We start from the raw sequence: 13,931 nt of genomic DNA on the forward strand, positions 1-13,931 counted from the left end.
CAAGCTCTGGACTATCCACCCATCCACCTTGCTTGTTTTGAAAGGAGCTATAATGGACTGTTCAAAGACAAAGTTTCTGGAAGCCCCTGGGCTCACTTACTGTGTGTCTTTGTGCACAGATCATAACATTTCTGTGTCTCAGTTTTCTCATCTACAAGATGGGAGCAATACATGTGCTTACATTACAGGATGCTGTGTTGTACATCCATCAGTTTTTTTTTTTGTTTTTTTTTTACAAAACACTAATTACAAAGAAATATGGAGGATAAAGCAAAACCACAAGAGAGGGCACAGTATCCTAAGGCTGCCAACAGTGGGTACTACTATCATGCCTAGATCTGAAGGCCAAGTATGAGTATCCACAGCCAAAGAAGCTCAGAACTCCATGATGGAGCCTATGATACAGGGATGCAGACACGAGTACCAAACATACAGTGATGGAACTGCATGAACCTATGTATTGACGTCACCCTACTTCCTCCCTCAAGGTCTCCATACTTTCCATTATCTGGAGCCAAAAAAGCAAAACAAAATAAAAGCACAGAGGGCAAGGAAGTTCCTTCATACAATCCATGTGGGACACCAGTAGAGAAGAGCAGAAAATGGGTCTGCAGGGGCAAATGGGAAATATTGAACACAAAGAATTTGATGAGGCGATGTTATAGAATACTCAGTGCAGTGCCGGGAACTTACACATTCTATATATTGCCAGCTTCATCCGTGTTGCCCATCAGAGGTGCCACACAGATGAGACATTCTGGAGACGAGGAGGTGCAGGCCAGAAATGGACCACTCAACCTCACCTTCTCCTAGTCCTGAAGTTTCTGCCTCTGTAGGACGATCTTGATTGCAGTCATCAGGGCCCTGCCACCAGAGCCTCTAGGATCTTGGGCAGGTCCTTTTGTTATTCTAATCTTTTGATTCCCCATATTATGCTGCTAGGGGATTAAATAAGGTTAGGACATTTCCAATTTAATAAGTTGTGATTCAAAGCTTATAGCCAGAATTTTAAGTAACTTATAGCCAGTAGGTCCCATTTTTGTTGTTGTTGTTGTTGTTGTTCTTGGAGCCAAGATGATGATGTCAAACTTGGGCAACACCGTGGAAATTGAGGTGGCTTGTAAATAAGATTCAGATGCCTGATGCAGCCACTGTTCTCCCATGAACTATGCTAAATTTCGGCAAATCCCATAGCTCCAAAGGGACCTTATCCCAAGAAGAAGCAAAGTCCCAAAGTGGAAGCAGTTGGCGTGTCCTCTTCCAGTGCTTCACAACCCTTCCCCTGGAGAGGCCATCACTCTCAGAATCCATGCAATCAATTTCAAAAAGAAAATTTTGCTCTTTGCTTATGATAACACTTTATACATATATCCAATATAAATAATAGTTAAGAGTAGGTGGTTCCAGCTAAATTAGGGTATGTCCTACTGGGATTTCCCCTTAGCCTATACAAATACAGAGGACCCTATGTAGAAGCCAAGGGCTTCAGAGAGGATCATTTGAAGCTCAAAGTCCCACAGGATCCCTCATAAGTTCATCCAGATGTTCTCAGTCCCTCTCTGGAATCTCCTTTCCCTTCTGTTTGCCAAATCAGAGGTCCCCAACTCATGGTTGCTATCTACTGGAGATCATGGAGCCTATCTATGTAGTAATAACTGAACCTACCACTGTAGAATGATCAGCCAATTGTGAAGCCCTCTCAGACACTTTATTCCATCCTGAACTCCTACAAGTTCACACAAGTGAGCAGCAGAACAAGGTCTGGAACTCATTCTTACCCCAAGCCCACTATCCCCATACCAGCAGCTACTGAGAGACCATAAGCTAGACAAAACAGCAGGTTCCATTGGAATGTCCTTATTTTTAAAATTATTGTTATTTGAATTAGCAGCTGCCATCTTCATTTCTTCTTAACACTGAGATTTTTCATCTATTTGTGGGTTGTCCATGTCCTCCCCTAGAATGGCATGCCAGCTACCCAAAAGGAAAGGCAGGTCATACTTGTCACATGTGTGGTCACATCTACAATACATTACCCAATAATTTCTGACATTCAAAATGCATAGGTATGTACCTGCTGAGTGAAACTGCAGCATCCCCAGTCCTAGTGAAACTGTGGCATCCCCCAGTCCTGGCTCTTTAGATCATTTACTCTAACTAGCTTTCAAGGCTCCCAAAGCTTAAAAAAAAGTTTTGACTTAGCATCTGGCTACTCTCTAGGTTGCCTTTAGTTTCTGAGATTAAGGAAGAAAAGTGGACCAGACCTACAAGGAACAAACTGCCTGACAGTATATCCTTGCACAGTGAATGCTAGAGCCTATGCATAGCAAATATGGATGAAAGATAGCTCTGTTTCTTATGTTCCCAGGAGCCCCAATTTTATCAGTCTACAACATCTAGAAGCTTATGGTTTTCTCCCTGTTATGGATTGGATATAGAATGTCCCCAAAAGCTCATGTGTTAATGACTTGGTCCGCAGTGCAGCAATGTCCAGAGGTAGGGTTCTTGTGATTGGATGATGAGGGTTCTGACCTCATCAGTTAACTAAAACTTTTGATGGTTTAATAACTTGATGGACTACAGTACTAGGAGGAAGTGGAAACTATAAGCAGGTGGGGTGTGGTTGGAAGAAGTAAATGACTGGGGATATACTTTGGGGACTATACCTAGTTCCATTCTCTCTCTCTTTCTCTCTCTCTCTCTCTCTCTCTCTCTCTCTCTCTCTCTCTTTCTCTCTCTCTCTTTCATCTCTCCTTCCTGGATGCCATAAGCAGAACAGCTTGCCCTTCTACCACCTCACCACAAGCGCAAAGCAACAGAGTCTATAGCCAACCACAAAATGAAGCCATGAGCCAAAAGAAATCTTTCCTCCTGTAAGTTTTTCTCATTAGATATTTCATAACAATGAAAAGATGCCAATACACTCCTACAAGACTGTAAGCACTTAAGGATCAAGGACCCGCCTTATTCATCTTTGTTTCTCTCGGAATGAGAAGTGGGCCTGCTTCAGGAAAGGCCCTGGATAATGGTGAGACAAATGTCTGTGATTGATCAGCAATGCCAGCCAGAGAAACTAGAGTATGGAATCATAGGAATTTAGAACTTGAACGGATTTCAGCAGCCATCTGCTATGATTTGGCTGTGGTTTGTCCCCTAAAGGTTCACATGCTGGAGGCATGGGCCCCAGTGTAACATGATTGAGGACAGTGTAACCTTTAAGAAGTGGGGCCTAATGGCAGGTCACTGGGGCACCACCCTTGTGAGTTAGGTCTTGCCAGACTGGGTTAAAGTGAGAGCAGGTTTTATAGACCAGCCCATCTTCCTCGGCTTTCTCTCTTGCTTCTAATCTCACACGTTTCCTTCATAACTGCCTGTTTATCCACCATGCTGTGATATAGCCAGGAAGTTATTGCCAGAGGCCAGGGGCACAATATCTGGACTTTCCAAACACCAGAATCCTGAGCCAAATCAATCTCTTTTCTTTATAAAGTACCCAGCCTCAGATATTTTGATATCACAATAGAAAATTAGACTAAGACATTATTTAAGGATGCTTTGTCCAATATATTAGCCATTCGCTATGCATGGCTATTTAAATATAAATAAAAATAAACTGAAATAAAATGAAATTGAATTTTTGCTACTCAGTCACACAAGCCACTTTCCTAGAACTTGGTAGCCACTGGCTAAGATGTCCCCCAAAGGCTTGTATACATTGTAAGACACAAGTATAGAACACGTCCATCATTGCAAGAAGTCCCTATAAAGAGTCTGACATTAAAATGAGAGAACTGAGTCTCAGAGAAACAAAATAATTTCCTCCGAGTCATGCAGTGAGTGAGGAACTGAAACATAAGGAAGAACCTGAGTTTTCTGTTTACTGCTCTGTGTGTTTTAACCATTCCATGAGACCCACCAACTGTGAGGGCTTCACATACAAGACTGACAAAATAGCCTCTCCTTTCAAGTCAGCATGGCTTTTGAACGGAAATCCTAGCTGCACATCAGAGAGGATAAATGCTAGACCCATCGAGCCAAGGACGGGAAACTGTAGCTTCCCACAGAAAGCTGGAGGCCAAGAGATCTGAAGCAAGCTCAAATGTGGGTTGCTTTTTTTGTTGTTGTTGTTGTTCTTAAGCTTTTCAAAAGTTGTTTTCATTTCAATGTTGGAGGTTAATACCCAAGATGGACACTCTTTTTGAAGAGTCCCTTTTGATTTTAATTTCTTAAAGTGCTCATTTGAACTCTCCTTTTTGTTTATATTATCCCCATCCCACAATTTTCCTTTCTTTCCAGGTAACTTGATCCTTGAAAATGTGCAGAATCCCTTCATGCCCCCTGCTTTTAATTAAACATCGACTCGTTCTTTCAACTGGGTCTTTTAGGATTTTGCATTGTCTTCTCTAAATGTATTTGTCTTTTCCTGAAATTACATCAAATCAAGTTTTCAAAAATGTATTTCTTAATCTTTAAATAGCTTGGAATGAATTTTGGCAACATCTCAAGAAGACCTACATAAGAGAAGAAGTGGGCCATACCCGTCTCCCTCTCAAGTAGAAATGGGATGCACACCTCACGTCAGAGCTTGCACACACAGACTGCAGGGCATTTAACATCCAGTGGAGGCCTGTAAACCCCAGGGTTCATATGCTGCATCTAAAGTGAGTCTGTACATGCTGTCCCAAAATAGTGTATTTGCACCTTCGCTTGTATTAAAGCAACACTACAAGGTGTATGGGAACCAGCACTTGCCATGGTCAGCCTAGGTTTCTGGTCCAAACATTTGCAGACACAACAGTACCTACTGGCAGCTCAGAAGCCAGTAATCAGGGTGATTAGCAGTGGGCCTGGGTGCTTACAGGGGGATGTGGAGAGCGGAAAATCAAGCTTCCAAGGTGCTCAAGCTCTCAAACAATCCCATCAGACTACAGACATCTTTTGAATCTGCAGAGGAGACCCTCCCGATGGACTATTGTTGCAGAAGTGGGAGGAGGACATGTAGGAAAATTCCACTGATGAGTCATATTTTTTCTGGTATGTCTCCTAGGGTTTCTGAAGATTTCATTATCCTCATAAGTGAGATTCTTAAAATTACTGAAAGAAGGTGCTTATTGAAACCTATAGCTCTCCATCCTTTGGCAAGCTTTGATTTGAAACATTCAAAACACATCCAACAGCCTCTTCTTCCCTGAAGACAGGGGCTTTAATGTTTAAAAAAAGAAAGAGAGAAAAAAAAAAGAGGAAAAAAAAAGCTCTCCTTAGACCAGCCAGCTCCCTCTTCTTAAAGAAAAATATTACCTAAAAATTAAAGTATTGAAGTCAAAATATAGTGACCACCTTTAAAATATAAGTCTTGCTTTTTGTTCCTAGTGAACAACAACTACCAAAAAAAAAAAAAAAAAAAAAAAAAAAAGCAATTCCCATAACCTGGAGCCATGTGTGGACAAAATTTTCTAGCAAGGACTGGCTTTGTAATCTAGGCCTACTCTCTATACTCAAATGAGGAAACTGAGGCCCAGGGAGGTTAAAGAATTTTAATAGTTAGCAGGTGGCTGAGTCAAAACGTGAGCCAGGTGCCCAGATTCCACATCTTCTCAAACAAAAGAAAATAAGAAAGCACTGTTAAAAGGTGGGAAATTAGAACAAGATTCTTACCCTACTCAGCTTGGCTATAGATATGTCTAGTTAGGGTTATTTCGCAACAAAAACGTAAATTGGAGAAGCAGAAAAACGATACGTACTAGAGAGAGAACCAGCCCTTTGTATGTTATGACTGATGAAAATGGAAGTCCCTGCCTGTCTCCCAGAGTCTGAAAATAGTCATGCCCATGAAAAAACTCTGGAGCCATACAATGTTATGAAAATAGAAGGAATCACAATGCCAGTGGTCTCCTGGGAGCCGCTCCCAGGAGATCCCTGTATGTCCATGTGATTCTGGCACCTGGAGGCAGCATCCCTGCCTCTTCCTCCCTATCCATCCATTAGGAATGACCACAGTGAGGGTCAGATTGGCACTGACATGAGGAGGTCAAGCACCCTTCCTTGCTCTTCTGGCTTCCCTCCATGGTAGGGAAGGATTAAGTACCACTGTGCCAGACACAGCATCTGTCTCAGGAATCTTACCTTGAATTGCCTTCATTAGTGGAGAGTGCTGGTGTTCCCCTGTTCCCATGTGCCCTGGCATGGGCGCGCCTTTGCTTCCCACACACGCACTTGAAACTCATCTTTGCAAGTCAACTCTGGGGCCATGGCTACTCCTCCCACACTCAGCCAGCCAGGCGTGCCTGGGCAGTCACCTCTCCTCCAGAGGCCATGGACCAGTGGCTGGCAGGTGTGAAGGTGTGCAGGCCCAGCTCCCTTGGCAACTCATACTCAGGTGTCCCCCACACATCACAAGGAAGTCACTTCTGGAGCCTTCGCTGGAGCCTGCATACTTACCTCACCTTCACACTCTTCCCTAACCTGGGAGCACCCCCTTAATGAGTCTCTTAAAGACAAAGCCTCTTTTGCACACTTACTTCTAGGAAACTAGACCTAGAACTTGAATTTCTCTCATTCCCTTGCAGCTAGTACACAAAAATGTATAGTTTCCCTTTGTTTGGGGAGAGATGCTGCCCCAACTGGGCCTTAAGCAAACATGGCAGCTCTTTTTCAGAGGGGTAAGCGCAGACTTTATCTCTGGGGCTTTCTTGGAGTCATTTTTACTCATTGTGAAAACAATACTATAAGCCGGGCGTGGTGGCGCACGCTTGTAGTCCCCGCACTTGGGAGGCAGAAACAGGAGGATCACGCAGGTTCGAAGCCAGCCTCGCTGGTTTAAGAGACCCTGTTTCCAAATAAGTCTGGGAGTGCAGCCCGGAGATAGAAGGGTTTCCAGGTACCCCAGTACCACACAAAAAATAAAATACTATAATTGTACTGGGCGTGGTGACCCATGCCTATCATCTCAGTACTTGGGAGGCTGAAGCAAGAGGATCATGGGTTCAAGACTAGCCTCAATAACTTAATAAGGCCCTTGGCAACTTAGCTGTTTCAAAATAAAAAATGAAATAGAGCTGAGGTATGGCTTAGAAGTAGAATACTCCTGTGTTCCATCCCTAGTACAACACACACACACACACACACACACACACACACACACACACATATCGCTTACTAATGTCTGCCATGGTACAAAAAGGAGCCAGGAACAGGAGGACAAGTTGTCCCATGTGAAGTTTTGCCATCCCTAGACTGGAGAAGATGCAAGAGAGTAGGCCTCTAGTATAGCCGAAAGGAGTCCAGATGATGCCATGTCATCTATCCCATAAGATGACCCACAGCTTATTATCCAGTCACTGACAGAGTATACATGGACTTGGAGAGCCCCCTCTGAAGCTGCTCTTTGGAATTTGTGGCAACAGTGGGCAGCTGAGGGAGGAGGAGATGGTATCCGAAGTGCCTGGCCCATCTCATCATGAGTACAGAGTGGGGTTAATGGGGCTGAAGCATGGGGAACGCAGGCCATGAAAGAGCTGTTTGGGTGCTGGTAAACCCCAACAACATCAGCTCAATTTGGACTTGAGCAAACCTGAAGGTGTGCATACATTATACAACTATCAGAGGCTGATGACAGGCTCTGGGTATGTTTAAACATTAAGCTGTTAAGCAAGTAGCAAAGCTGATATCTGAGGCATCGAAGAGCAGAGTCCAGAAAAAAAGCTGGTATCAGAAGTGCAGAAATAGGACAAGTCCTGAATGCCAGAGATATGGGACATGTCACCAGGGAGTGACCCTGGAGTTCCATGATTGATTTTTTTATATACTGATGTAACATTTTCATCAACCCAGAAAGTTCCTCCACTCCCCTGTTTGGGTTTTGGCTTTGCTTTTGGTTTTGATTTGTTTTGTTTTGGGGGAGATCATGCTGCAGAGTGAACCCGGGAGTATTCCATCTCCAAGCCACGGCCTCGAGTCCTCACTAAGTTGCTGAGGCCACCCTTGGACCTGTGATCCTCCCCCCTCAGCCTCCCAAGTACTGGGATTATAGGCGTGCACCAACCTCCCACTTCTACTCCTCTGTTTGATTCATTTCCTTCCCCAGAGCTAACACAGTCTGACAAAGGTAGTCCATAGACTACCTTTGCCCCCATCTTAAGCTTCAATGGAATGTTGTGATATAGATTATTTTCCTATCTTCTTTTGCCGCATATTACATTTGTGGGATTCAACCATGTTGTTGCACATATAAGTAATTCTTTTTTATTATCATATACTTTACACTATATGAGCACATCCAATTTACTTACCCACTTTGATAGCTTATTTATCCACTTGGGTAGTTTCCAATATTTTATTAGCATGAATGAACATTTTGTACATGGGTTTGGTGGACATGAGTGCTCACTTCCCTTGGTGAATGACCTTGAAGGAGAATATCTGGACCATCGAGGAGGCACATTTACCTCTATATGGTCCTGGCAGGTGATTTCCTAAAGTGATTGTACCAGTTTACACATTTACCAGTTCCATATGAGAGTTCTACTCAAATTACTTGACATCCTTGTCAACTTTCAGTATTATCAATCTTTTATCATTTTAGCCATCCTAGTGTGGGGACAGTTGAATCTCATTGTGGTTTTCATTTTCATTTTTTATCTAGGACTATTTTTCATCCAGGACTGATGTGGGTGCCCAAAAGTTAGCCATCTCTTCCAAAACATCTTAAAGTTGCCACTTGATCCTTGACACATAGAAAGTCACTCCAATCCTCCAGGGTACCTCATGGGTATTTATAAACGCAGTCAGCCCTAGAGACGAGAGATAAGGATGGCAACAAGCAGACCATGGCCATGGAGCCTTGGTGGAAATGACGGTCATGGGACAGTGACACATCACTGATCTAGCAGTCGCTCTCTGCCCCAAAGCCTCCTGCCCAGATGTTTCTCCAGATTGAACTTTAGCCAAGCACTCATCTCGCCTGGAAGAGCTGAGGAAGCCTACATACCAAGTGAGTCTGGAGAAGAGAGACTATGAAGAGGGAATGAAACAGAAAACAAGGCCCAAAGCCTACAGTATGCAGATCTATGTAAATCAAATATAAAAGCCAGAATGCAAACCTTCAGGCAATAATGCTCCCCAGATGTCAGACAGGGCTGTCTCCATTCCAGAGAATGCTGGGGCGCTGGGGAAGCAGCAGGCAGCAGAGTTCAGCACAAAGGGTATGGTTTTCCTCTTTCCTTTAATCGCAGAGCATGAGTTCACTGAGACCCTAGGGGTCCATAAAATATGCAAGTTGGTTGGGTCTTTTTAACCGGTTATCCATTTGCATTCAGATAAATGAGGCACAGCTTCTCCCCATTGGTCTTTAGCTTCAGAATCAGATGGTGGGTGGCAGAGGTCGCTGTCCGTGGCATCTGATTCAGGCATAGGAAGGGCACCAGTGGTGCGCTGAGAATCTACCCAAGACAGCAAAGCCAGTAATTGGTTCAAATCCATAGTCTGGCTTGTGGCCTCCAGACTTGGACAAGTAACTTCCTCTCTGTGAGCCACACTGGTTCCAACTGTGTCACGTGCAGATTGGACTAGGATCACCTGTAAGCACTCTTTCAAGATCTAGTTCTCTAAGCCTGTGACACTAGGTATGGCCTCTCCAAGCTAAGTATCAGCTGGAGTGCATCCTTTTGCCAAGACACAAATGAATCCATTCCCATGTAGAGCAATTAGGCCTGAGCCAGTTCCTGCCACACGTCTAAGATGATAGAAAGCCCGACCCAGATTCTGTGCTCTATAATTGAACATTAAGACACAACAAGGGCTCCATTGCAGGATAGTAATGATGCCTGGCTGATTTATTAAGCGTCGAACTTAGAAGTGCATTGTTCTATAATGCCTGGTAGTTTGGCCAGCACTCCATGAAAAACACTTGCAAGGCAGGCAGTTGTGTTCAGGTCCTCTCACATCCCACACCTTCCCACATCCCTGTCCCTTTCCTGCAGCCTCTGCCTCCCTTCCCACCATGTGCAGAAGCCTGGCTGCCTGACTCCATCACACCTCCCTGCAGAGCCAGTTCTCTCCAGTCTGTGGCGCCCCCTGTTGGCACTAGGATTTTGTCAGCAGCTCCAGCTCTTCAGCAATGGAAGAAAGCTGAGAAACTGAAACAAACCCTGCGGTGGTTGTTCGTAACTCAGGAAACCTTAGCAATGATGCCATCTCAAAAGCAATCATATCCACCCAGCCTAATTTTCTCCATAGCACTTATCTCTATGTATCATGTTTTTATCTTATTTAAACTACTCATATTATTTGTCTTCTTAGACTCTGAATGCAGTGACATCAAGGCCTTGGTTTGTTTTGTTCTCTATGAAATTTCCACACCGGGAGAGTTGCCTGGCATTCAAGAAGCACTTGGCTATATTGCAGAAGGATTCATTTATTCATTGAGCAAGTAAATATGTCAAGTGGTAGCAAGGGCTGTTGCCTTTAAATAGAGCAAAATACAGCATAGTAAAGAGGATGAGTGCTGGGTGTAGTGGCGCACGACTATAATCCCAGTACTTGAGAGGCTGAGACAGGAGGATTAAAGGTTCAGAGTAAGCTCTAGCAACTTAGCAAGTACCTCAGCAACTTAGCTAGAACCTGTTTCAAAAGAAAAGTAAGTCGGGCGTGGTGGCTCACACCTATAATGCCAGTACTTAAAAAGCTGAGACATGAGGGTCAAAGATTTAAGAACAGCCTCAGCAACATAGCAAGGCCTTCAGAAATCCAGCAAGACCCCACTTCAAGACAAAAAGTAAAATGGGCTGCAGGTGTAGCTTGGAGGTAAAGTACTCCTGAGTTTAATTCCTACTATCACAAAAATGAATGAATGAATTAATTAATTAATAGGGCTAGGGGTATAGCTCAGAGGTAGACATTTTTTTTAAAAAACGAGTACCAGTACCTCAAAATAAATGCACTTAAAGAGAATGGAGTTACTAAAGAAATTAAGAGGTTAATATTTCAGGTAAGGTGGTAGGAAAGATCTCTGGTAATAAAATTTATGCAGAAGCTTGAAAGAAATGAGAAAAAGAGCCACTCAGAAACATAAGGGAAGAATGTTCTTGATTGAACCGCTGATGCCGAGGCCCAAGCAAAGGCTTGGTGTGTTTGTAGGGGGCTGAAGTGGAGAGAAAGAGCAGAAGGTAGCTGAGACCATGCCCCCGAGAGCAGAAGTCAGTATATATTACCAGCCGAGGGCCACAAATGCACTGTGCTTCTGTAAATAGCACTGTGTTGGGACCTGGCCACGTCCATCCCTTCACTCATGGCCTCCAGTTGCTTCATGCTGTAGCAGCCATTTATGCAGACACCAATGGCCCACAGAGCCAAAAATAGTTATATATCTGGCCCCTTTCAGAAAGAAGATGCCGGCCCCTGCCTCCATCATCAGAGGCCACAGTAAAACTTCAGCTTTTCTCTAAAGAACAATGAGCGGCCATTAGGGGACTTGAGCAGAGACACGACATTACAAGAGTTAACAATTTAGCAGGATTAGGATGGCTGCTGAGGACAGGGTACACCATAGGGATGGAAGCAAGGAAATCCATTAGGAGGTGAGAAACGAAGGTGGTTTGGTCTGGAAATGTAATCAGATTAGAAGATGCACAAAGTCTAGCAATTCCCATGGCTTTGTGTGAGCTAGGTGTGTTTTGTCCTAATAGATCTTGGTTTTATTTGGGAGAGTTGGAGGCTTTACTAGAAAAAAAAAAATAGGCAGTTTTATCCGAGACAGGAAGGAAAGCACAGCAATGGTGCTAAAGGTTGCAGTGAGCTATAATCCCTTTCTGGTCCTCTGCTTTTGGCTGTGTATTTGGGGCAAAGGCTGGAATCCAGAGATAACACTGACTCATCTGCTGGCAACACTGGTAACCAGTAGCTCCCCTCGCTAAGGCAGACACTGCAGAGGTTAGAGGAGAGGTTGGGTGCAGGTCATAAGCGTACAGCTGTGATCCAAAGAGTCAGGAAGCCAAAGATTAGGAAAAAAGGTGGTACAAACAGGAGATGCTCTAAAAGGAAGTGTGAGGGCCACACGTTCTGTGTGGTGGCCCATGAACCACCCTGACCAGGAATGGAGTTTGACTTGAAACATCTCCCTCAATACCACACACACAGGCTGTCCTGCAAAGGAGACATGTGTTCCCTGACACCTCTATTCCTGACTCTTTTTAAACCAGACTTTTACAAGACATGGGTATTTAAGAAAGGCTTGGTGATATTGTGGGAAGTCTAAGAGGGTTCAGAAAGATAAGGGAGTATAAGAGAAATGTGGAAGTGTGACAACCCTGAACTTGAACATCCTGACTTTAATTTAGCTGTGTGACCTGTGTGACCTTTATTACCTGGTAAGTAAAAGGGGTGCAATGGCAGAACTGTAACAAGGATTGTAGGCTAGGCGTTAAGAAGTCCCTGGCTTGTATCAGCCATTATTATTATCAGGGAGAATTATGTAATGTAAGAAGTAAGCTTTATCAGCTGTGTAATCCTGAGAAAGATAAATAGCCTCTTCCTGCTTCACAGTTCCATATCTGTATGATGAGCACAATGCCTTTATCAGAGGAGAAGGGGAATCCGTACACTCCAAGCAAGTAGCAGACACAGAGCGATTAGCTGCACGCTAGCCTCAATGGGACACTCCAGAGAGCACAGACCCCCTGTTGTTTTGAAGGCTTTGAACCTCTGAAGTGAAGACCTTCAACCAGAGTGTAATCAGGAGGTTGACTAAGCAAGCAGTGGAGCCCAGGTCCACATCAGGGACTGTGTGCAGGTCTGAGAGGATTGATGTGTGGTTCCAAGGAACTGGAGATGTCCTGGACAGTTCTTGGGACTCTGGACTGCTCTGGGTATCCTGAAAGAGGGATTTAGCTGGACCTAGAGGGTGTTCTAAGGGCACAGGAAAGGAGATTTCATTTGAGCTCATGAAGGTCACACAGCAATGAGTGATACAGGAACAAAGAGCTAGCTCAGCTTCCCTAGCTCTGGCCTCATTACCAACTCCTCACCACTATCTGACCCCCAAGTTGGCCTGGGATTACCCCAGAATCCACTGAGCCCTCACTCCTTACAGACATACCTAAAGCATTCACCATAACATGTTTATGAATACATGATAGAAACTCCATAAACATCAGCTTTGCTAAATGAGGGAATGGGTAGCAGGTAGATGGATGAATGGTTGAATACCAAAGACTCAGATATTTAGGGTTGGTTCCTATAAACTTCAGCTGGTGTTCATGTTATAAAAATAATCATTTGCCATCTGAGCTCTAGACCAGAAGGTCAAGGAACAGAGATAGCGCTTGGGATCAACCCAACCTGATTCCTTCTCCATGGAGTAGCAATGGCTTCTGAGGTGGCTTCACAAGAAAATTGGGAAGGTCAAATGAGAATGGCCATGAACATGCTTGAAATATAATAGGATGTAGAAAAGCAACAGAATCACAATGGCCTGAAGTTTTAAGAAGCATCCATGAGCCTCTTTGAGGTAAAATTAAAAAAAAGAGAATACTGTAATGTAGGGATCCAGGAAATGGAGCTTTGATTTTCTACACCAGCCAGGCTGTGAATGGGGAATGGCCTATGTGTGTGCATTTGCCTCCAGAGCCCCATCTCTCCATGCTGAGGATAACAGTGTAATAACAGACACAGCAGTGACAGCAGCATAAGGAGGACTTACATTGAGTGCAAACATACTATGTGCATGGCTCTATACTACTTGTCTCTTATTATCATCGCAGTGAGTCAGCAAAACGTCTGTTTCCATTGGGGGTTTAATTAGGTTAACATTCAGTAAAACTTCACTTCCCACAAAAGAAGGAACCTATTTCCCACTTTACAGATGGGAGAGGGACCTGGCCATGGCACTCGCTTTGGCCAAAGTGACATGCATAAGTTGCAAGTATAAGGAACATTGC

Source organism: Muscardinus avellanarius (assembly GCF_963383645.1).
Source record: "Muscardinus avellanarius genome assembly, chromosome: 2".
NCBI lineage: Eukaryota > Metazoa > Chordata > Mammalia > Rodentia > Gliridae > Muscardinus > Muscardinus avellanarius.